We start from the raw sequence: 26,052 nt of genomic DNA on the forward strand, positions 1-26,052 counted from the left end.
CAGGGTGGACTCCCTCCTGAAATGCTTTTCAAATGCTGGCAGCTTTGTGCACTAGTTCTCATACAAGCAGCTGGGTTAACTTTTTCAAGAGTAAGGCAAGCTACTTAGCAACCTCTGGAGGCGTCTCTTAAATATCGAGGCACGAGGGTATCAATCAGAAAACCTAGGGAGCGTGAAGGTCATCCCAGAGGGCCGGCTCTGACGCCGGTTGTTTGCAGCCCCTCATCACTCTGGATAACAGGAAGATTTTTCTTCTCACGGAGAAAGCTCCTCTAGCTGATGCTGAGGAGGACAGCTTTCCCCTTAGAAATTTCGGAGCATCCCAGGGAGCTGCTTTGGGCCTCCTGCCCGCAGCTGCATAGCCTCCAGGTCATGGGCGGGTGACTTTATTGGATGTCTCTCCCAAAGCTTGGAGGCATTGCCAGGGATGCTGTGTGTGTAAAACACCCTGGTAATACAGCCGGGGAGGGTGACGAGTTAATTTCTTCCTCCTTTATTTTCCCTGGATGAAGCAGTTATTTGTGCAGTGTAGTTAGTGGGGGTGTGTGCAGGTGTCTGCCATCTGGAGCACACCCAATTAAATCAGGAGACTAAAAAAAAATGGGCTGGGACGCTTGCAGAGAGCATGAGAGGGAAGGGCATGCTGCCTAGGAATAGCACCCCAAAAAAGATCCCCACTGCCACCCTGCTCACAGGCACCCGTACCCTCGAAGGGGCCGTGGAGAAGGGAAATGTAACTCTCAGCCTTGCCCAGAGCCTTCCTCGCCTCACAGAAATGTGCCATTGCGGCGGCAGTTTAATCCCCTGTGTGGGGAGAAGTAGTGGAAGGAGATGAAGGGTGGTGGGCACCACGAAAGAGTAGAGGAGTTTCCCCCTGCTCATGGAATGGGTGCCTTTTCCAGACCCCTGTGTCAGGGCAGTGGGACTTGGCTGCTTGTCACCACCATTAAATTTTGATCCTGCTGGCCAAATCCGTCAGAATTTGAGAGAAACTCAGAAGCCCTAAAGTTAGTTTTATATTCTCAGCACATCTATGAAGAGGCTCATTAAATCAAGGAGGTGAGCCAAAGACAGCGGTCCACCAAGGAGACCACGCTCGTAGCTTGATCCAGCCGATGTCGGCCCAGCATCTGCCCATTAACATGTCACCAAAAGCAGAGGGTAGGAGCTGGTTATCGCTGGGAGGGTGAGGATTTCTGGGGAATAGAAGGTGCAAATCTGTAGAAACACAGGCTCCATTAATTTCACTGCTTCGTAAATGAGTGTGGGAGAGAAGGAGGAAGAGGAGTCATTACTAGGATGCTTGTGATTATTAGGACAAATCCATTAGAGCTATGAAATTAATATGCTTAAGTGTGCTAAGTCTCTGGATGTTCTTATTCAGAAGTCACTTTTTTTTTTTTGCTATCAGATCTTTTGTTAAATTGTTAAAAAATAATTAAGGGGGCCCAGCTAGAGCTCAGGGTGGCCAGCCATGTGGATAGGACTGTACGTGAGCAGGAGCTCATCAGGTGAAAGCTGAAGCAGTAGAAGGAAAAATGTCAGGTTGAAAGAAAGCATTTCCAGAGCCTGGGAAGGGAGAGAAGCTGAATGTTCTGCCCGTATATTAAATACATCTCTCCAGTTAGATTTTTCAGGAGGGTTAGTCTGAAGTGGGGGGGGTGTTGTGACTTTATTTCTTCCGAATGTCAGAGAGCTCTTCTAAGACAGTACTTACATTTCCACTCCCTTTTGTGAGAGTTGCAGATTCTCAGCAATGCTTGTTATGAAGTGTCTTTATCAAGTGCATTCAAAAAAAAAAGTAGATCCACGTTTAGCTGTCTTTTCTATGGGGACTTGATAATTTTTCTGCATGTGTTATACAACTCTTGGCATCTCATCAGTAACTCAAGTATTTTCTGTTTCAAAATGGCACAAACCCACTTCCTAAATCACGGTTTGAGATGCGCCATTGAAGGGGTCAATGCAATGTTTGTTTGTTTGTTTGCTCTTTTTAAACAAGTAAACATGTCCTGCTCCTGCAAATGCAGGCCGTTCAGCTACGCCTGGACTGTAGGCTGCAGAGCAGGATAGGGAGTCCATTTGGCTCTTTGAGATGGGTATGGGTATTGGGGTGCCTGGTCACAAGAGGGTGATGGTCCCAGCAGGATGAATGAGCGGCTGCTAGGCTCGCTGATCCTGTGGGAAGGCTGTCACGGGTGCTCCAGCTAGCTCATTTACAGCTGCGAGCTCCAGCGTGGACTATCAGGCGCACAGTGGCTTTAAAGTGGAGGGGAGATCTGAACTGTAATTTTCCACCAGGGATGCAGGTCTTTCCCTGCATCGCTTTAAGTTGGGATCATTCATAATCGTTCATGCAACAGCACGTGTGGGCTCCATTTGAAACTGGGCTCCCTTGGATGCACAGCCTCATATTGGAGGCACCCTCTGCCTCGAGAAACTTCTCCCATAAATATATAAGGCAAAGGATGAGCGATGGAGGGAAAGGAAGGGCCCGTCAGGCAGCCACTGAGCCTGGGTACCAGAGGCAGGGATAGCAGGGGGGATCTCCTGAGTCCCAGCAGAGCCCCCTGACTCGCTGTGGGTCAGCCAGCTGTGGCAGAGGCGGGAGCTCTTGCTCAGCCCCTCGCTGGGGGAAAGGAGTTCTTTCTGCAGTGCTTTGGTGCTTAGGCAGAAGGGGCTGACTTGTTAATGGGACACCTTCGCTTTTCCTGATGAATGTGCCTCGGGAGCTGCTCAGCTGACGGCGCTTGCTTCCCTTCCCTCAGTCAATCCGAGGCAACATAAAATGCTGTGCCAAACTCTGCCAAAACATTGCATGTCTGCCAGGCATTATAATTGGAAGTAATCAGGCCCTGGAGGGGTTTTGCTGCCTGCAGCGCAGCATGCTGCAGAAGACACTGGTATCCAGGTCAGCTCCACATTTGGGGCATTGCTACACCTCTTCTTCCTGATTCGGCCTCTTCTCCCTGGTAACGGGTGATAGGACGAGGGGGAATGGTTTGAAGTTGCGCCAGGGCAGGTTTAGGCTAGACATTAGGAAAAACTTCTTCACCGAAAGGGTTGTCAGGCTCTGGAAGGCGCTGCCCAGGGAGGTGTTCGAGTCCCCATCCCTGGAGGTATTTAAAAGACAGATAGATGAGGTGCTTAGGGACATGGTTTAGTGGTGGGATGTCAGGGTTAGGTTAACGGTTGGAATTGATGATCTTGAAGGTCTTTCCCAGCCAAAGCGATTCTATGATTCTAAGTTGACCCTTGAGTGTAACGCCGTCGGGGCAGTGATACCGCTGTAGGGCTGGGCCAGCAGGCAGCGGATCCCATCGGTTGTGTTGGTGCTGCCCGTGCCGCGCTGGATTTGAAATCTTGCCATAGTGCCTGATGTGAGATTCTGCGGGCACGATTTGGCAGGTGGAAGTAATGTGTGTAGGAAGCATCGCGGTCAGTCCCACGGGACTGAAAGCAACAGCCCACGCAAGGCAGAACAAACCTGTCACGTCGGGAAGAGCTGTTTTGGTGCAAGACCCTTTGGTGCTTCTGCTGCCACATGCAGCAAGACTGTGGCTCCTTGGGTCTCTCGTCTGCTGGATGAGCGTGTGCTGGCCTCGTTACGTGGCACCGTTGTGACTGCTGGCAGAGCTCTTGTTGACTTCGATAAACGACGTACTGAAACCTGACTGCCGTTCTTCCCCACGCTTTCATGGTGAAAAGGTGTGATTTTTCAATTCTTAGGGATCTTTCTGTATCCACACAGGAAGAAAAAAATCTGGGAGCTGATTGTCAACGACTCCTCAAACAAATCACTCTTGTATTAAGTGTAGGAAACTCCCATGGTAAAAGTGCCGTAAGACAGAATACAGCCAGAGTCCCTTGGGCCTTACTGGGTGAGTGATGGGCTGGGGAAACCCCTCTGAGCCATCTATTGCCTTTTGGAAAAGGAAGGGGGATTTAAACAGGGCTCATGAAAATGTCTCCTTTGTACTTTCGGTTCCAAGCTGGTGCTTTCTGTCATGCTGGCTCAATCTCCTTACCTATTTATTTCTTCTTTTCTTCATACCCATATCTCTGAAGATGGGTGGGCAATTAGCTATTCGCTGTCATCTTTGGTCCTTTTTCTTAAAACTGGAAATGTTAGACACTTGCAAGTATTTATGCATTGCTCCTTCTCATCCTTTCCTTGCTCTGATGACACTTCTTAGGTCTGCCTTACACTTAACCCATCTGCTTCAGAATACTGGAATACAGCTAATAAGCAGTATGATTTTTATACAAAATATTCTAGGACATTATTATTTATTTTTACCGCTCCTACTATAATTTTTGAGCTAATAGTCATGATGCTGCAGTTATAATTGAGTTCTAGTTTGTACATAAGGCTGGGGTTCATAATCTTTTTGTATGAAAAATACAATTTGTCCTCTACAAACTTTGCAACGTTTATTTGCTGAGTAGAAACAGGACTTTTTTGAGAATTTGCAAGCATATCCTTTAATTAGCCTGGAGTTAAAATTAGTTATAGGTTTGTCCCTTTAAGAAAGTTAGTACTTGTGTCAAATCTTTCACTAGGAGTACACTCGATATGAGAGTAGCACAGATACCTTGCGTTCTCTGTATAATAAAAATGAAATCTTGGGCCCAGGTGATACTGAAAAATATTAGGTTGTAGATATCCTAATTATTAAGTATTACATTTAATTACTATAATTATAGCTGGTTAAAATATGGTCAAGCCAGCAGCTTAGGTAAGTCTTGGGTCAGGTCATTTGTGACATCAAAACTAAACTCATCTTCCACCATACAGCGAATTGGTGTGACATGATTCAAACATCTGTAATGAGGAAAATATAAGGGTGTGCAGGGACCTGTGCACCCAGGGCTGCGTGGCAGATTAGGTGAGGCAGCCCTGTTGCTCTGGGAAGCTTTGCGGCTGCGCACTGGCATGGGGGCTTGCCCCCAGCCCTGCACATGTGTTGGTACCCCGTGGCCAGGGATGCTGTGGCAGGGGCTGAGCAAAGCATTAGGTGCCTGAGGAGGGGTGCCCCAAAGCCCTGAACAACGAGCTTGCAAGACAGCCAGCTTATCATGCACAGACAGGGCCATGGGTAGGTAGCTGGGTACCCGAACAGGCTGCCAGAGGCACTTCTCCTTCAGGTTTGTAGCCCGTGGCTGGTGTTGTGTTGGACTTTTCTTTGGTGACCATCCCTGAAGGTGCTTTCCTAGACTGTGCAAGAATTGGGCTCTGTTTTCTCCTCCACCTCTGAGCAGCTGAATCCCCATCTCCCACTTCCAGGATGGGACTCTTCCTTAACCTGCTGAAGGCTAGTCCTCCAGCCAAACTTGTCTTGCTTTGCACTTATACTGCCGTATTCCCTGTGACCACGGGAAAAAAAAAAACAAGTTCCTAGTCTGAGGATTAAGATGCTTTTTCATCCAAGGCAAAGAGGGGTGGGGTTGTTGGTTTCAGTCTCTGTTTCTGCAAGTATTTCACATGGAGTATTTGCAGAAACAAGGGCTAGAGCCCCATTTCTGCACTCTCACTGACCTAGGGAGTGTGACGGTTTTCCATGCCAAGGGGTGCAGCTTCAAGAGGTGATGGAAAGCTGCCTGGCGGAAAAGGACCTGGGGGTACTGGTTGACAGCCGGCTGAATATGAGCCAGCAGTGTGCCCAGGTGGCCAAGAAGGCCAATGGCATCCTGGCCTGTATCAGGAATAGTGTGACCAGCAGGACAAGGGAAGTCATCGTGCCCCTGTACTCGGTGCTGGTGAGGCCGCACCTCGAATACTGTGTTCAGTTTTGGGCCCCTCACTACAAGAAGGATGTTGCATTGCTGGAGCATGTCCAGAGGAGAGCAACCAAGCTGGTGAGGGGTCTGGAGCACAAGTCATACGAGGAACGGCTGAGGGAACTGGGGTTGTTTAGTCTGGAGAAGAGGAGGCTGAGGGGAGACCTGATCGCCCTCTACAGCTACCTGAAAGGAGGCTGTAGGGAGGTGGGGGTCGGCCTCTTCTCCCTGGTAACAGATGATAGGACGAGGGGGAATGGTTTGAAGCTGCGCCAGGGCAGGTTTAGGTTAGATATTAGGAAAAACTTCTTCACTGAAAGGGTTGTCAGGCTCTGGAATGGGCTGCCCAGGGAGGTGGTAGAGTCCCCATCCTTGGAGGTATTTAAAAGAAGGATAGATGAGGTGCTTAGGGACATGGTTTAGAGGTGGGATGGCAGGGTTAGGTTAAAGGTTGGACTCGATGATCTCAAAGGTCTTTTCCAACCAAAGTGATTCTATGATGAGCTCAGCCTTATGGAAAGCTGTGTGCTCAACTTCTAGAGGTTGGGGGTGGCATCGAGACCACCCCCACCCAGCAAGGGTGTCCTCTGAAGGACAGCAGTGTCAGGTAAAAAGGGAAAGGCATTGCTGCTCTTGCGTTGGAGCCCCCACAGCCTTTTCTTGATGCCTGAGGGCTGCCAGAGACGAATGTGCAAACGGTTGCTCTAAGGTGACTGGTGTAAAATGTAAAAAGATTAGTAAAATTAGTTTGCAAGAGAAATGAATGTTGACCTTTAAAATGGTGCATTGAAATCAGCAGCAAAAAGGCAAGGCTTGCCTGAGACTGATGTTGATTGGATAAAACCATCACAAGATAAATGAGGAATGATTTGGAGATCCCATGCGATGCCTAGGCCAGGGATCACATTGTCACGTGGAGATGCTGCTTAGCTCTGCAGCAATAGGTCACTTGCTGTGTCACTGAGCCACTCTGGTTTGCGCTGTGTGCGTTGTCATTGTAGCTACCAGGTGAGCTACCATTTGTGTAAAATCACAATAATGTTAACAACAGTAGCTGAGGTACTGTTTTGGGTGATGAAGGGCGCATAACTTGATGATCCTTGTGTCAGTCATCAATTGATCCTATTATAGGTCTCACTGTGTAAATTGATGCCTAATTCTCAGAGCTTTGGGTGCTGCATGCTGAGATTTATTATAGAATCATAGAATCATTTAGGTTGGAAAAGACCTTTAAGACCATCAAGTCCAACCATTAACCTAACCCTGCCATCCCACCACTAAACCATCCTAAGCATGTCATCTGCCCATCTTTTAAATACCTCCAGGGATGGTTTTTCTTGAGAAATGTCCCAATCCTGCAGTGCAAGGAGGTGCCCAGCATGGCTGTGTGCAGACATGGCCTTGACTTTGGGATCAGGGATGCTGACCTTGCTGTGGCCAGGGAGGGAGAGGACCTCTGCTGTAGGCAGCACTAGAAACACAGCACAGTGGCCTTCTCTTCCATGCCTTGTCTTTAGTGGCTGTGTGAACTCATTCAAATTGTTTTCCTAGTTAAACTGAAAACTAAGAATTAATATCAATAATACTAATAATCTAGAAGCATTGTAATTGCTTCTCCTGCTCTTCCTGGAAGTCAGGAGTCTCACCAGCCATGTTTACCTCAAAGCATTCAGATTTCTTTTTTGCTCCCCAGTAAAAGTGCACAGACAACTGTGTCTCTGTCCTGGTGTGACAATGCAATGAGAAAATTGTATCTTTAAATACCAACTTAATCTAATCTGGGAGAAAAACAATAAAAGGCTTTAATCATAATTGCACGGTGCCTGCAGGCTGTCACCAGAGGGCAGAGACAAGGTTGTTCATTGCCACGTGTGGATAGTTTAGAAATTAAATCCCCTTTTCACAAAGGCAATAGATTCTGCTCTCGCTTGTGTCCTTTCCAAATATTTCAGCTCTGTAACCAGATAGCTCATTTCAGCGGCGTCTGTCAGAGACTTTCTCTTGCTTCTGTCACGCTACGTACAAAGGGGCAAGGAGAAATGCCTTCATAATACTATACATGCCTGACTTTGTAACATCACAGCTTACATGAAATACTAGCTCTAAATATAAACAGGAGACTAACTTTTCCTTCACAGGGATTTTTCCACTGTTTTGTACTTGTAGCGTGCACGTTCTGCAGATGCATCCCACCCTGGGCACCCACAGCGAGTATGGGGAGAGTCTAGTGGGAACACATCTTTGATCAAGAGCTGCTCTCATAACGTACATGTGGAAAACTGCACTGTGGTTTCACCTTAGAAGAATAAAGGTTTTAAAGCCCAAACCAGTAAGGTACAATTTGTGCGATGCCTACCCTACATAGGGAAGGCAGATTCTGAGAGCTCCTCTATTTCCCGTTTCCTCAGTTGGAAAGACAGCGAGGGTTTTGAGTGTCAGTGGCAGCCTATGAATTAATTTTTGTTCTGGTGAATATCGTGAGGTTTTCGGCAGCAGGAAACCAGCTCAGTCTTAGGCACTGAAGCAAGGCACATCAACCTTGAGAAACCCCACCCTGGCAGAGCCCTGGCAGCAACTGGTAGTCATTGACTCGAAATAGCTCTGTCAGCATTTCCGCCTGGGGACTAGCGCATGGAAAAATCCTGGTACAAAGGGAATGGGCAGAAGTGCTACAGGCTGACTGTTTTAAAGAGAAATGCCCTCTGCCAAGGAACAGGCACTCTCTGGAACAAGAGGCAGGAGTAGGAGACCTAAGTCCTTGGATTTCCTGCAAATACCAGGGACCCGTTGGCAGTACTGGTATCTGGGGAGAGGGAGATGTGCTCAGGAGGTGTCTGCTTTTTCATGGCTGCATACCTCCCTGCTGTAACCTCTAAGTGACTTGGGCTTATTTAGGAAGAGGTTTCTAAAAGTCCTTGCAATTCCCCCTGGTTGTTTCCCAGGTAGTTAAACTGCATAAACATCTAAGGACTTTGTACCCTGGGGAGGCTGAAGGTCCTGCATCAGGTGATGCCAGGCCGAGAACATGTATGAGACAGCAGGATTGCATACGGGGTCTGAACGATGCTCATAGTCTTGGAAGGGTCAAGGCAGGCTGACTCCTAAGGACAGCACAGGAGTAAAGAGGAAAGCATGAATCCTTGAGCACAGATTAAGTAAATATCATTTCTTGTACTTTGTGTCTTAGCATATAATTCTGAATTAAAAACACTCAGGTCTGTGTGTTTCCCTGTCTGAGGAGGGAAAAATGACTGGAGAAATCCATAGGTTGGGAAGGATTTGTCCTATGTCTGAACTCCAGAGGCATAGTGATGCAGAAAAATGCTGGATGCTGTTTGCAGTGTGCTAGGTTTGCAGTATTCCCAGATCTTGAAATCCACTGCTCTGCACAGTGAAAACAAAAAAAAGTTAAGCTAAAATTGGGCAGTGACCTAAATGTGACATGGAGGTCTCGTAGAGGGCTACGTGGGTACGCAGCAAGCAGGTTCAGCATCAACCGTGTTGTTACAGCTGTGTGATCAGCGTCTTTTGCCATCGAGTTCCTTCTTGCTCCCATCTCCAGCAGGTTTGTTGACAAACGAACTCATCGGGAAGGACCGAAGCTCAGTGTGTGCAGAAGCTCAGTGCATGTAGGAGTTTGGCTGGAAGACACTGCAGCAAAAAGAGCAAGGGAGCTGTGGCTCCTTCAGCACGTCTGGTTTTAGGGAGCTACTGCTGTAGGATTCGCTGAGGGCTTGGGAAGAAACAGCATTGCATGCGCTCTTGCAATTCAGGTACCGATGTGTCCCTCTCCTTCCTCTCCCCATGCTGCTGCTGGCCACAGCACTGATGCCGTCCCTGGGGATGTGTTTTCCCATGGACACCTCTTTGCTACTGGCTTCCAGACAACTCCATGGAGAGGGAGTTGCTCCTAAACTAACAGACGTCAGTGGACAAGGGAAAACCAACAGATGTCGTCTATCTGGACTTCTGCAAAGCCTTTGACACGGTCCCCCACAACATCCTTCTCTCTAAACTGGAGAGCTATGGATTTGATGGGTGGACTGTTCGGTGGATAAGGAACTGGCTGGATGGTCGCGTCCAGAGGGTAGTGGTCAATGGCTCGATGTCCGGATGGAGACCAGTGATGAGTGGTGTCCCTCAGGGGTCCGTACTGGGACCAGTGCTGTTTAATGTTTTCATCAATGACTTAGACAGCGAGATCGAGTGCACCCTCAGCAAGTTTGTGGATGACACCAAGCTGAGTGGTGCGGTTGACACACCAGAAGGACGGGATGTCATCTAGAGAGACCTGGACAGGCTGGAGAGGTGGGCCTGTGTGAACCTCATGAGGTTCAACAAGGCCAAGTGCAAGGTCCTGCACCTAGGTCGGGGTAACCCTCAGTATCAGTACAGGCTGGGGGAAGAAAGGATTGAGAGCAGCCCTGCTGAGAGGGACTTGGGGGTGCTGGTGGATGAAAAGCTGGACATGAGCCGGCAATGTGTGTTGGAGTGGGTCCAGAGGAGGGCTACAAAAACAATCCGAGGGCTGGAGCGCCTCTCCTGTGAGGACAGGCTGAGGGAATTGGGCTTGCTCAGCCTGGAGAAGAGGAGGCTGCGGGGAGACCTGATTACGGCCTTTCAATACCTAAAGGGGGCCTATAGGAAAGATGGGAACAATCTTTTTAGTAGGGCCAGCTGTGGCAGGACAAGGGGGAATGGTTTTAAACTAAAGCAGGGTAGGTTTAGACTGGATATAAGGAAGAAATTCTTTACTATGAGGGTGGTGAAACGCTGGAACAGGTTGCCCAGAGAGGTGGTGGAGGCCCCATCCCTGGAAACATTCAAGGCCAGGTTGGACGGGGCTCTGAGCAGTCTGATCTAGTTAGCGGTGTCCCTGCTCCTGCAGGGGGGCTGGACTGGATGACCTCTAGGGGTCCCTTCCAACCCCAGACATTCTATGATTCTATGATTCTAAGATGCAGAAGCTTGGTCTTGCTCTCTGCTTTCCACCTACTGTGTTGTTCAGATAGCTCGTATGATGAGGGATTGGATATTTATACGTTGCTGGTCTTAAATTTTGAATCAAGCATAGAATAATAGATATGAGGACTTGGTCTTTCACCCATCCCCTTTTTTGGTCTTCTAAGGACTTAATCAGAATCCAGTCTCTCTCCATGTTGCACTAGCATATCTTCTTCTTTAATTAGAAAAACAGTTATACACTAGCTCAGGCAATAGAACAAGGGAAGGGGGAAGAGGCTTGTCAAAGCATGTTACAAATATATTGTAGGGTAATACTATTTTGTCCTACTGGCTAATGGTCTGACTCTGCATTTATCTTTTTTGCATCTTAAACCTTAAATTTTTGTAAGATAATCAGACTATAACACTCTGATCACACTTACATGCCTGTAGTTTTAGTTTGGTTTCATGGTCATCTTAAAACAGAGGCATGATAGTTTGACTGCTGTAACTGTTTATTTCCAGGCTCAGCCAGGTTTGCATTATTTCTCAGTGCCTCTTCATTCTGAACATCTAATGCTTGGATTTTGGATTATTGCAATGTCTGTAGTGTTTAAGCCCCAAATGCTGTTTTGGTCTGTCTCCCTTCAACTATGCCTTAGCACAGCTTTGGTTTGGGCAAAGCTACATCACACAGAACAGTGCTGCCAGGCTGCATAATGAACTGCAAGAAGACTGAAAAATGCTGCTTGTTTTTCTCTGGGATTGCTGCTTTGTTGCTTAATTTAGTAGAACTGAGCCCAGTTTTCCACCTCATGACCATGGAGGCCGAATTTCTGACCCAGCTCGCTGCTCCCACGCTCCCAGGACACCCAGTGCTTCCAGAAAGCCCGTCTGTCTTCAAAGGTGAATCCAAAGAGGTAGGCAGCGTTCAGCCGGTGCCAGTGAAGTTGGTTTGTGCCATGTACTGCTAAATGACCCATTTTGGTGTCTATAAATGATCTGTTGGGTCTGCTGGTCATCACTTCAGTGCGATGGCTTAACGGGAGTTAAGCCATCACTCAGCAAGTGAAGAAAGAAACACTTAATCAGAAGCAGGAATTGTTGGGCCAGCTTGCCAAATCACATTAGGAGCAGTTTATGTGACCATTGTAAGGATTTATCAGAAAGTGCCTGGCCATGGGAGACATCGGTACACAAACAAGATAGCCCCTGATTTTTTAATTATTCTGGCCTGCAACAGCGAAAAGCATTTGTAAGGCCAGATCCTTTGCAGTGCTGAATACCCTCAACTCCAGTTGCACCCCTTGAAGTCCAACGTGCTCGGCGCCTTCCCAGGAGGTTCATCTGGTACTGGCCCCAGGCTGCCTTCCCTCCCAGTGAGCAGCCACTACCACCCCGAGGATGGAAATTAAAAGAGCAACCTGACTCCATCGAGAACCGCAAGACATTCCTTGTATGTGAAATTACTTCATATTCAAGATTTCTACATAGCTGTGCTTCCACTTACAGAAACATGTTTTCACAGCTTAAATGCATTAACCCCTAGTGGAGCTCAGGTCTCTATGTAGGATTTGATGTGTCTTCAGGAGATCTTCAGGACCTGCACAGGAATCTGTGTGAACTAAGCACCAACAGGAAGGGAAAAAAAAGCCACTCCTGGAAATTAAAAAAATAACTGAGTTTAGATCAAACACTTGGAAAGTCTGGATTTTGCCCTAAAAGGTTAATCACTGTTTGGAATTTTTTGCCGTGGGAGATTCCTTGTGTAATATTGAAAGGCAAGATCAAAACGCAACATTGTTTTTTGAGTGCCAGTGTCACGCCTGGATAAAAACAAGCTCTATCAGCCCTAATGATATTTGCTCCCAGACACTCTGCTGAATCTCTGGGTATGTTTGGGATAGGAAAGAATTTCCTCATGTGGTGAATTGGCAAAGCCTTTGGGTTTGTCTTGTTCTCGTGCATTGCTCAAGGACCATTTTTTTGGAGTCCTATTTCACGTTCTTTGATTTTCTGCAGCCTTCTGATCAGAGCTGAACATTTGCTTTTTCCCATCCCTGGGCCCTGTTTAGTTTCTAAAGATTGTCTCTGCTTTACCAAACAGGTATGGATGGATCTGATTTTTCTGCATTACAAAGATACACCAGTAATCGCAAAAATAATCCAGAGTGTTGCCCACCTGGAAATAAGATGCAGAGAAAGGAAGAGGGCAAAGGGAATAATAAGCTGCTCAGTCAGTTACAGCCTTGAGCTCCACGCTCTAGAAAACAAATGGATTGCTGGATGCTCCAGTGTGCAGAAGTATGGTCAAAGCACATGTGTCGGGGCAGCACTACATGTAAGGACCAGTTCTCCGCTTTCATGTGCGAATACATCATCATCAGGCCTAGTATGAAACAAAGGAAGTAACCGCTAAATCTCACAGTTAATAATTGCTAAATCTCACAGTTAATGGCAAAATTCTTTTCTCATTCCTTTGCTGTTACGTTTATGAAAATGATCTGTAGGTCTGATAGATACTTACAGCACACTTGATGGCTCTTGTTATTTCAGGCACGTTACTTCCAGATCTTTGTGAACAGCCCCAGTGCTTTCTTTTGGTGCTCTTGGTAACCTGTGCATACTTCAGCCTTGCTTGAAGCCCACAGGAGACTTTGTACTGGACTCGCAGAGGCACGGCTTTGACTTGGGCCGAGTAGAGCCAACAGCTAGATCCAACAACTACTTGATCCGATGTTTCTCTAGCTGTTCTCTCTGTTCAGCAAAAGGTAAACTTATTTGAAATAGTGGTCCCTGGCTTGGTATACGCTGCTCTCACGTTCAACCCCTATGGTTAGAAACCCACCAAGGCTAGACAACTATGTGAAGGTTGTCTTGCAAACATGTGGGCAAACTGAAAATTGGAGCTCGAAGAGAAGGATAAATTAAATCATTCCTCCAAAAGGGATAGTCACATCAGCACAGTGTAACTGTAAACAGTGTTTGCGGTTTAATACCTGATTCAATTAGTTAAACTGGCCCGCTCTGAGGGGTGCCGGGGGAGTTTTCCCAATATGGCACTGCTGTCGTCCCTCCCCTCTATCGCCTTGGTGGTGCGCATCTGGTTTAATATCTTCCTTGTCGTTCATGGGCCGCCCCATGGATCAGAGGCTGCTAAGGATGCTCATGCTTCTGTTTGCTCTGCTGCCACACGGCGTGCAAAGCTTAAAGCGCTCTTTGACAGGCCCCAGCCGACTGTACTGAAATCCCTTTCATTTAGGTCTGCTTTGCCCTTGTCCTGCTGCTGAAGAAGTCAATAGCAAAAGTTCTTTGACTTCAGCCGTGCTGGAGTATGTGTCCTGCCTGGCCAAAAAACCAGAGGAGTCTGCTGCCATGGTGCATAAAAGGCAGGTAGAGAGGCAGAAGCTCCTGCTCCTTCCATTGTTATTTTATTATTGTTCATCATTTATCATAATTGTTGTTTCACTGTTAATTGCTGTTCACCCGAGGAACACGCACACACCATGCTTCCTATTTGGAACTGACAGAGAGGGAGCATCTCAAAAAACCCCTGAGGATTTTTGAGATCACAAGCCTCAGAAAGATAACAAAATTAGCACGCATAATTCCCCTTGATTTTCTTTATGCCTGCTGACAAGGCTAGCAGCAACCCTTCTTTCTGAGAGCTTGTTTTGTCTCCTCTACCAAAGAATCTGGATTTGCAGGTGTTAGGTCTCATTTATTATTGTGTATCTTGTTTTTCTTATAGAAAGGGTGGCAAAATTAGAAACAAATTACATGAAAACATCATAAATTATAAAAGCCGGATACCAAGGAAAATGAATAAAACCCAACTATTTTCTTTTTCTTCATCATGAACTTAAAGTGTAACCTGAAGACTGTCCCTAACTGACTCCTGTTTAATGCATCCCCCTTTAACGTGAGTTGGGGATGGTTTAAGCAGCTCTGTAGTGAGGTGAATGATGAAGTCCAAGCTTGCTGAAACTGCGCAGTGATTAGACTGAGTGTGGTCTGTAATACGGCTGCTGGTGGCTGAGCCAAGCTGTCTGTCCTCAGCTGAGTTCCTTTTGAGTTACGGTAACTCAAGCAATTCTGTCTCCTAGATGCCAGCTCTCAGCTATTCCTGCAATTAATTTCTAGCCTGGTAGCATGCATTTTAATAGAAAAACATCTATTTGATCTCCAATTTTTTTCATTCTCATAAAGAAATGTTAATTTCTCTAATTTCTTCTGATTTTTCCCATGCACCCCCTTCTTTTCCCACACATTCTGGCTTGTGACAGGGGCACTTTTGTGATGAAAGGAAGTAGGACCTACTCACGGGAAGAGGCAGGGACGGTCTGGTTGCTTCAGAGAATCATCTTGTAAGGAGCTTGTCTTTATTGTCTGACGGTACGAACATGAGTCCTCGTCCTTGTTAATCTGGCTGATTCAAGAGTTAGGAATGGTGTGCAATATCGAGGGGTTATCCCTAGGGCTGAAGAATGAGAGTACCCATTACTTATATTTGAAAATGTCAGTTACTTATGTTCTCAGCAAAAGCTCCTAATTTTCTCAGCTGTTTCTGTATATTCAGCATAAAAGGATTGCATAATGGGCCCAGCGACTCCCGCAACTATTGTTTACAATCTGTCAGCTAATCCTTTCTGTGAGTCAGGCGGTGCCTACTGGGTTGGGCATTTGATTGGGATTAGAAACTCATTATTATGGTGATGCATATTGCAGTGCTGCCTGGAGGCCTCAGCAGGATTACGGCCATGTTGTGCTAGACAGCGTGCAAACCTATAGCTTGTAGCCTATTGTTAGAGCGCCTTCGCTCTAATTCTGGATTTGACCCCATTTCTCCTCATGGCCCTTGGGTAAGGCATCTAATCCTGTTCTGTTTCTATATCTTTTCAGATTTCCTACCATCAGGCAATGCCTGGAACCACCTGCTTTCAGAGGAGAATGCCAGGATGGTGTCACCCAAAGGCCACAGGGAAATACTGCAGCGCAAGTGGGAAACAGCATTTCCTCTGCTCGAGTGCCTCTGCTATTCAGTGAAATAGGTTTCGCAATGGGAATTTGTGCCCTTTCCAGTGGTGCCGCTGCACCCAGAAAATATGAGAGGTGAAAAACGCAGCAAGTCTTGAGTTGCACTCAACGCCGTTTGCAGCCATGAAGTCGCTCACTGAGCCAGGGGCACAGTAAATGGCTTTAGAGGCTTCCATCTCCCTTCTCCGTGCTGCACTTGGCCCCCGTCCTGATGCGGGGCCCTTATGGGGTGACAGGCAGCCTCTCCTCCTCCCTGTCCTGTCAGGCTCTAGGCGTTCCTGCCGCTGTTATTCCAGTTTCATGAGGAAAGAAAGCTTGCTGGGTCCAGCTACCATCACGCCCTGTTTGCACTCCACCTCTCTGCTGCCATGGCCTTGCACTCGTGTCTGCAGTTGACCCCGAGCCGTGTCTACAGCTGCCGTTCACTTGCCGGCAGCTCCTGCCCTACGGTACTGCTGAAGGGTGAACCTTGGCAGGGACAAGACAGCTAGCTGTCTGTCCATACAGTTTCAGGTCAGGGTGAGCTTGACTGGATTTTATCTCCCCATAGAAATGGTACCTCGTCTTGTCTGTCCTGGGTGCTTTACTGTGGTGGCCATACCAATCGCTTGGAAAAAGGGAGGAAAGCCACATACAGATGAGCCCTTTGTGGGTTGCCTGCTCCCCCATTTCCCTTGTTCCCGAGGAATTGCTGCTCAGTGGGGCCACTCTGCAAGACGCTCCTAAAGAAGAACAAAGATGTCTGGGACGTAAAGGTGACGTGCATAGGAAAGACTGTGCTCATTGTGGCCGTAAGTCCATTGGGATACTTGTGTGCTTGTTTTTATGCTGAGGGCAAGTGGCGCAGAGCTTAAATTCAGTTTAAAAGTCTGGTCATCCTAACGCTGTATCCCACATCCCTCAAAGACAAGAGCATGGTGGTGGTTGCTGAGGAACTGATGAACAGCTTCAGCTTTTTTCTCCTTCATTTCTAAGCCCAGATCCCTTCTCTGCAAGCTAATAGCAATGTGCTGGCATCGTCACAGCCATCACAGGCTGGAGCTGGCACACACAGGGCTATCCTGTTTTGTGAACTTTTTTGTCTCATGAGAGATTTGAGACTTAAACGCCTGTTTGGCCTGTACCTCCTTATTTGAGACCAACCAGTCTGAATCACTTCTGATAAACTATCAGTAGGAGTCTCAAACATAGGTAGGTTCCTATCGCTTTAATTAAAGTAGATCACTGGGTAGAGATACCCTGTGAAATGCTCCCACAGATTAGAAAGCTGCACTGAGTGCTCCCCTGCCTAATCGTCAGAGGCTGTTATCACATCGAAGAGCTTAACTTGAAACTCAGGCCTCGCCACACGCCAAAGAACAGTTGAGACTAGAGTGACTAAGGAGTAATCGTGTCCACTATATCATGAGAGTAACTGAAAAGTAATAGAGGAGCCACCACGTGAGAGACAGGTCTGTAGGAAGCTGGGCTTCATTAATTTTCTTGTACAAGAGACAGCCTGTTTGATATGGCCAAGGTTTTCAAATATTACTTTTGTGCTATTATAGGCACAAGGTCAGTCAGTCAGTATAAACATTGTTAGCGTATGCAACATCATATTTAAAGACTTTCTTTACCTGTTGCATTCTAGCTCTGTCCGGCAGTAGCTTTCTAGGATGTGGTACCATGTGCATGAGGCTGGATATGAGAAGCTGGAAAGAGACAATGGGGAGAAGAAAGCATTTAGGGTCTACATGTAGTTTACTTGGTGCTTTTCCTGCTCTGGTGCTTGTCATGGTGGTACGGACAATACCAGGCCACCTTTGGAGACTCAAATGCATTTGATAGACGTATCTACCATCTTCTATAGTTTTTGTTGTGTCTTCACAAATTAGTGTTTGTAGAAGATAACCACAGATTAGATAAGTGCAATGCTCCCATGGGATGCAGGCTTAAGGGTTTAGGCAATGCTCTGTGGCTAACAAGGCTCAACAAGTTATACCTGAGTCATTCCCCAGGGTGAAACATGCCCTGCTCTGATGACGACAGGAGTGAGCTGAGCGTCCTCCCAGGAGACGCCAAGTGTCGACACAAGGACAGTTGTTTCCCATTGTCATCAACCAAGCAGAATGTGCAGTGGAAGAGCCACCGAGGCGATCGATCTTACGTTTATCCTACCAGTGATATCAGGCTGCCGACAAGATTAAAAGGATGAAAGTTAACGTAGTCTTTCGGTAGTGGGGCAAGATTTATATTCTTAGCATAAGCTGCTTAAGAAAAGCTTCTTTTACTTAGCATTTATCACTTATTATTGATGTTTTATTACATTGATAGCCATCCCAGGAAAATGTTTTAAAAAGTCCCTACCTGTTTCATACACAGGCATATTCCCTTTGACGCCAAACATATTTTGAAAGAACAAGACTGGAGACAGAGTTAGACCTACTTAGTTGCACTGATATAAACTTAGTGTAGCTCCCTTTTGACCAATAAAACAGGGCCTAATGTGCTTTCTGAGTTGTTTTGTTTCTTCCTACTGGCACTGATGGAAGCTGGATCCAGCACATGGTGACCGCAGACCTGCGGGCCTTACTCAAGCTTACAGTGAACTTAGCAGGATCTCTGGCTTGAGCAAGAAATTCCAAATTTGATCCTGTCAGGTAAAACAAGCTGCATTTCCTCAAACCTGTGTTTGGTCCACTTTCTGCCCCACCAAGCCAGACACATTTCTTCTAGGTGAAATAGTGTGTGTGTGTTTTTGTTATTGTTTTTCACAAGCTTCTCAGGTATACGAAAGGATAATGGAGTGTACAGTGTCATCGTCTAACGGTGCCCATAATGTGCACTATGCAGAGGAGTCACAGGGTGCTGTACGATGAAATTCTACAATAATCTTAGTGACAAAGAGCAGTTAAGAGCAGCAGTTAACCTATATTTTTCTACCCTACTTTAAGTGTCAACATACACCCAGGATTGCAAATACTAGTTGGAAGTGCATCGCACTGTCCAGAGGCATAATTACAAAAAGCTGTAGTTGTCTTTATCACAAAGACTTAATTAGCAGGACACATTAAATAACTAGCTAATACAGATCTTAATGAATCATTTGTAGGCCTACATCGAAGATAATTATATGTAGCCGGTCGCACCTAATCACTCACATATGCCTGGGCTTAGGTGAAATGGAATATACATCTTCTTCATGTGAAGCAAAGGTGAAAGATAGGGACAGGACAAAACAGGGGCAACAGCCCACCTTAGCCAAACAGCTTGTGCCTGGACCATTGCTGACAAGATTGGGAGGGAAATAAGAATAGCTGGCTTCAAAAGAAATCCACCTTGAGGAAAGGCAGGAGCTCTGGGCTCCTGAATTCCTGGCTGGTTTGGGTTTTTTGGCTTTTTAAATCAAGGTGGTTGTCCCACATGGGCGCTTTATGTGGTGCTGCTCAGGAATGAGAAGAGGGCAGCCACTCACCAGGGTTGAGGACATGGTTTCTGGCGAGCTGGGACTCTGGTGTCTGCAAGCCACATCGCGCTGTCCTTGCTGCAGCTCCCTGGCAGCCTCGTGTGCCCTAGGTCAGTCCCTCTTTTCTCCAGCCAGGCTGCCTGCCCCGGAGCATGGAGAGACTGCTCCAGAGCAGCCACCACAGACCCCGGGCAGCTGGGCCTCTGCTCCACCAGGGGAGTTCCCAGCGCTCCAGTTTCACCAGCTTTATTAGTATGTCTGGATGAAAAAGTGGGAAACGTGCCCAAACATCCAATTGTTCCAGGCTTAATTTTTGCTCTTTGTACTGTTTCAAGGCCAGTTTTTCAAAACGTTTGTTTGTGACTGCTCCTTGATAGTAAAAAGTATATGTTTTCTGTTTATCTGGTCAAGTGGAAGAGGCATGGGAGCAGCTGGCTGTGGAAGCTCATTTATCGTCACTGCTGATTTCTGTAGGGCCTCGTAAGCGTATGCACATAGCATGGCTGAAACCATGTAAACAAATAAGCTGTGGTGTAAGAGACATAATGCATGCCTCTTCCTCCCCTTTGCCTAGAAAATGTAGCCAGCCGTAGGCAGGCTGCTCTCGTGGATCGGCCGTGGCGGCAGGACGGGCTGACTGACGGAGCTTCGCTTGTGAAACTGGTTCTTAGGGGAAGTCTGCCAGGCTCCGGGATGCCTGTGTCGGGCACGGTTCCAGTCCCGTTTCTTTCGGCAGGTTTATCCCTCCCACCCACTGTGCTGAGCTCCCTTGTGTACTCGCATCCCTGCTTCCGCTCCTCCCTGCCCCGTGGGATGCCTTGGTCTCCGTCTCAGGTCCTGTCCTTTAGCTTGTATAATTTTGAGCTGTTTGGTTTCTTCTCCTGGTTTTTATCAAGTAATACTTCAATGCCTGACTGTATGTAATACATTATGTCCAAAAAATACCCCCCAAAAAACCAAACCTCCCCCATCAGATAGACGTATTTGTCCATAATCTTTCTTGCAATGTCTGACTTGGCTTCCCCTGCTCAGCTGGAGCTCCAGGAGGAACAGAGCCCGTGTCTGTCTGATTGCAAGGCAAAAGCTAGTGATAAACAAACCATTACAAATGTATATTTGAAAAGATTAGGAGCATAGTATTACCAACCCATGCGATATTGTAATCCAAGGTTCTTTAAAAGAAGCATTGAATAATTTTCTCAATTATCCACAGAGCCTGCTGTTAATAGCTTTCCCTGGTCCCCTAGCATCAGAAAAACTCTGCTGATCTCTGCAAAACTTCTTGCAGTTTAAATACAGAGTTCTCCTTAACATTAGTGGGCTTTTCAGAGTTAATGTGTTCATCTCCTGATGCACCACAGCAGGCGTCTGGAATAGATCTCTCTAGACTGTTTACACTGTGCTTCCTTTCAGGGTGGTTAGAGGCAAAGGAGCACTTGTGGCAAGAAGTGATGTGGTGTAGGGTTTGACAGCATCTTTCCACACCTAGTTGTTGCTTTTGTGAAGGAGGGAGGAGCAGCAGCTCCCAGTATGGCTCCCACTATGGCTTCTCAGCTTCTTCCCATCAGGGGGCTGGGGTGGCAGAGGTTTCCTTTGCCACCTTCTCCTGGAAGAAAAGGAGAATCCTGGTAGAAGAGGTTTACTTTCCCTCTCCGAGGCAGCAGATAGTTTGTTTAACCCTCCAAGCCCACCCAGAGGCACCTATGCCAGTGAAGCGTGCCGCATGCTCCGTCCGACAGGGCGGCTGCTGGGAATGCTCTCAGCGCCACGCCTGACAGCAGCCTACACGCCAGAGCTGACGGTCTCTCTGGGCAGATGGTTGTAATAACTTTGCACTTCGTGGCTGTCGCCATTTTTATCCTCCCGACCCCGCTGGGAGGTAAGGAAGTGCTGTTAGTCATTTTATGGGGAGAAACTGAGCCACGGCGCTATGAGGCCACACAGGGAGCCTGCGGCAGAGCCACTTGGCTCTCAGACCCTCCCCTCGCTCCTTATCAGCTCTGCCTGATGCGTGAGCATGAGTAGGATATGGGTGAATAGCTCCTGAGTGACTCTGGAGAGAGGGAAGTGGGAAGAGCAGTGCCTGCTCCCGACACCAAAACTGGGCTGCCCGGAAGCCGGTACACTGAACGACGACAGATTTGCTCCAGGCACCATGTTTTCAGCGGAGCAGATTTTCTCCCCAGTTCTCTTGTTAGACTCTCAGTCTTGGTTTTCCAGCCACTGCCAACACTGTCTGGGCACAGGTCCATGTTTACTCTAGCTCCACAGCTAGAAATATGGTGATCTCTGGTTCATGCTAGTGTGTGGTTGTGCTGAATGCATCAAAATGCGTCATCGAGACTCACCAGCTACATAAAGCACGGACCCGTGGCAGGGAAATCAGAGAGTATATAGCACAACATTGAGGAGAGTAACAGCCAGAAACTTGCTTGAAACACTGGGAATTTTAAAATTACTTTATCAGAAGGCCACTTCCTAGAGTAAAGTGTTTCTGTCGGAGTGCCGTGTTTTGATTTCTGTACAGTTTATTTTACAAGAGCCAGTGGTACCAATTACAGCCTGAGACTTTCAGAGCAGCACAGGGGACTCAACCACACATCTTCCATTAATTATCTCTTGGCCAAGTTAACTCTGCAATGATAGCACAAGTAATATGTCACAAGCTCATTTTCTGTCATTAAAATCAGCAGATATGACCCTGATCCTTGCTGGGAGCACATACATCAGTAACGAGATGCTATTTTATCACAGGCGCTTTTCGAAGAATGCTGTTTTAATGCCAGGTTGTGCTGAAGCTGAGCCTGGCTCCTGCTTTCTCAGACCTCCTGAAGCAGGGAAGGACTAAGAACCTGCACAAGCCCTCTTATCAGTGCAGAGTCTGGACCAGGTGTGTCTTTGCTGACCACCTTCTCCTCAGAGAAGATTGAAGTACAACAAAGAAATTATCTTGGTTTCAAAAAGCTGGCACGTAGGTTCAGCTGGTAGGTATTAGCGCTTCAGTTGTATATTGCTGGAATGCAAATAATTTGACAGCTGTTGTTTTACTTGCTTGACTCCATGGTGTATATGCTTAAAAAGTCTTGGGAGCAAGTGCCCTGGATTCAAGATCCAATGTTTTGGGCTCTGTGTTGAGGCAGCTTCACTCTGATTGAGGGTATCCTCTGCCTCTATGGCCATGGTCTGGGGTCAGAGTATTGAAGCAGGGGTTGCCGCTGTTGTCCACCTTCAGAAATTGTTTCAGCTTTTGATGTGTCTGTCACCTCTCCCATCTCTCCACGTAAGCTTTGGGGGCCGAAAAGCATCTATTTCTAGGTAGTGTCCAGTGCCTACCTCTATGCATTAAAACCAATGCATTAGCCACTAGCAATCACAACTCATACAGTAGCTTGCTCCTCCAGCCAATCCAGTTTGTATCTGAGAAGGAAAAAAGCAAAAAAATGCTCAGTTTGGAATAAGCCCATAACATGTGTAAGACTGCCGTTTTAAAAAGAAAAGGTGGAAAAAAACAGCCACTGGTATCCTTCTCTTACCCTTCAGGAAAAGCAGTGCCGATGAATAGGCGTGTGCATCCCTCAGTCCATCTGGCTGCCCAGTGCCTCTAAAGGCAGCAGCTGGGCTGAAGGTGAGAAGGAAGTAGCCTGCTGAGCAAAGGTGTCCAGATAATAAATTAGCCCCCAAAACCCTAAAAACAAGAAGAAAGAAATTGCACTGTCCAAAAATAGAAGTTAAAGGGGACAGGATTACACCATGTTAAGCAGGCACTCCTGTTTGCGATTAGCACTAGGTGTCATCAGCAACAGAGCACGTTTTCTACCAGCTCCTGGGATGTGCTCAAGCAGGATGGACGTGGAGACTGCATGGCAGTGAGAAGCAGCTGAGCTTCAGCGTTTTAGAGGGGATTGTACTGGTGCGGGTCAGTCCTGGCAGACACCAGCTGGAGAAGGTGCCACGTGGCTCAGGTTGGGTCTGGGATCCTGTTAGGATGCTGTGCTAATTCACAAAGTATTAATGGAAGGATCCAGTTTGAGTTTCTTTTTGTGACTACCAATGGGGTGTTTGGTTTGTGGTTTTTTTAAATTATTATTAGAGTTGTCACAGAACGAGTCTGCTCTTCCCTTTACAGCAGCTATTCTAAGACTACCAGAAAGTCAACCTGGAAGATGCACTCCCATGAACGTGCAGGCACTGACAAGGACCTTACCCAAGAAAAGCTTCGTGCAGGCAGAGCCTGGCTGAAGTTGGAGCAGTTGCGTGAAAGCACGGAGTTTCTTCCTCTCCTGGAGTCACAGTAAGATCAGAGTTGGGACTGTGTGCCCGTGCCTGCAACCTGATTCCAATTGCGGGGTTATAAATGTGTCTTGGACCTTTACGTGTACTCGTGTGGCCTGGGGGCTCTGAAGAGCCCTTCTGAGCTGCTGTCGCAGCTAGGAGGATCTCTATCCCCACGCTCATCCACAGCTACAGGCACAGAAAACAATCAATCTCTTGGACTGACAAAACTGCAGAAGCTAAAAGCTTCTGTTTCAAGGCCATCAAGGAAAAATAGTGCACTTTCCTCCCTTGATGGGCTACCGAGCACTTCCTAGAAGGGCTCTGCAGGCGCTGGGGCTGGTTTCCCACCCAATGCCATAGGCATGAATGTGAGTGAAGGTGAGCAAAGGCTGGTACTTCTTAGCCAAACTAGTGCGGATGAAGAAATAACTATTTGGCAGGAATGTCTTAAAGCAAAATACACTAAAGATTGTGATGACGTGAAATACTATAGCAGTGGGAACCGGATAAGTTTGCAGTGGACTGTATCCAGTGAATGTTACAAGAAAGCCAAGGTTTCAGGAATAAGAAGAAACTGTCTTTAAGCTGATTTCTGATAAAGCAAGACTTACACAGTCATGTCATCCGTCTCTGCCTGCTTATACCCTCCCTCTTCTCCTCGATAACTTTTGCTTCCATTAGGGTCACCGTCCACTATCAAAGACAGCGATGATCCCATCAGGTCTGTAAACACCAGCAATGCAGCTGGGGAGAGACCCGGGGAGATGCTGCCTGGGGACAGTCAGCACTTGCATGGCTCCTGGCTCTGCTAGGGCCAGTGGCCATGGCCAACCTCCCTCCAGCTGCCCAGGCTGATGTAAGCTTCCAGCGATGGTTTTCACCTTTTTCCCAGGGGAATGACCTCTGCTTTTCTCCACTTCCTTGTGATGCAGAGACTAATCCTCAAAGTCTATGACACAAGTTGGTTTCACAGGTGACTTCCAGGCTTATTTTAGGGTCTGTTTTAAGCCAGGAGAAATATTGGTAAAGTCTGTGGCTGGCGTGGTCTTGCCTGGCTCTCATGCGCTCGGGAAGCCAGTTATCAGAGAGAATTTTAATGGCTCTTACGGGCTGTATGAAAGACTAGTGATATCAGAAGGAATTCTTAAACAGACTTGTTCTGAGCTTTAGATGATGTCTTTTTTTTGCCTTGCTGCAGAAATGTAAGCCCTAGTTGCATGCTGCAAACCAGTACGGCTGATGGGTGCCCTGGGGAGATGGTGCCTGGGAGAAGCTGCCTCCGTTGCTGGTTCTGCCCAAGGGGTGGGTTTGCATTTGCTGCCCGTGATGATAACTTGGCTCACGGGCTGCGCTCCTTCCCTGAGAAAGGGCTGTACATCACACTACCCCTTGTCCTCCTGGATGGAGCCATCTCTGGATTTGCAGCTTAAAAGCTGAGCACTGGCAAGGGGAGAGAGGCAGATCAATAATCCTCAATAAGGGGATAAGTAAGACAGTGGCTTAAGGGAAAGCTCCAGAGAGCTCACAGTTATCATTAGGAGGGACAAGCAGTGATGTCTTATTGGCATATCTCATTAGAAATTGCTGGGAGCTACTGGACTGGACAGTTGCTTCAAATGCCAGCAACCCCAGGGGAGCTGGATGTAAATGTTGTAATTGATATAAGGATGGAAGCTGCTCCACTACAAAGTGACATTTCAGATATTGTGGGAACGGATGATGTGAAACATCCTCAGTGAGATCTGTTTCCCTCAACTCTTTTGACTCCTGTCAGAGGTGTGTGTTTGAGCTTTTCTCTGGGCAGATGGCTTCTGCAAATAGAACCGGCTTTGAAATACAAAGTTTTGCTGAATTCATTATACGCCTTCTGACTTCAAAGCTTTGCACTTTCCTCTTTAGTTTTAAATAGAGCCACTTGGCGCCTTTCAGGCCTGTTACATTTGAGACGGGTGCTGCAGTGGATGGCAGCAGTGTAAGAGTTATTTGGGGTGCACTGAGCAGCAGTGTGCCCGCTCAGGCCTGCGTCTTTCCTCTGCCCACGCCTGGCCAGGAGGGACACGATCCCTGCAGTTACATGGGTTTGGGGGGGGGCTCTCCCCATGGGGGACTTTCCTGATTTTTCCCATTCCTCAGCGAGGGGGATGGCTGCACCAGCCTGTCCCTGCACCCCCCAGATCTCCTGGGGTGCAGGGCGCTGTGCAAGGAGGAGGACGGGATGGGGTGAGGATGGTGGTCGCAACAGGGGTTGTTCTGCACAGCTTGGCATAAATCCTCTTCATTGAGGACTTCACAACAGGACACTTCTTCCCTGGGAGGGAGGATCTATATGAATTAAACTTTAAAGAGCTTTATATTGAATTTCCCTTCTGAGTGTAGTGGTTTTCCACCTCAGCTTAGCAAGTGGATACCAGTAGTCAGAAGTTACTGTAAGCACAAAGCTGCCTTCATTATGTTACTTTGGCTATATGTACTTCACTTTGACTGAAGTGATGGGTTGTGGGTTTCACATCTCATTTTTACTTCTGAGGGTGAGTTGGAGCCACTCAAAGGGATACAAACTGGAGAGCTTT

The sequence above is a fragment of the Egretta garzetta genome, unplaced genomic scaffold, assembly GCF_000687185.1.
Source record: "Egretta garzetta isolate BGI_Z169 unplaced genomic scaffold, ASM68718v1 scaffold782, whole genome shotgun sequence".
NCBI lineage: Eukaryota > Metazoa > Chordata > Aves > Pelecaniformes > Ardeidae > Egretta > Egretta garzetta.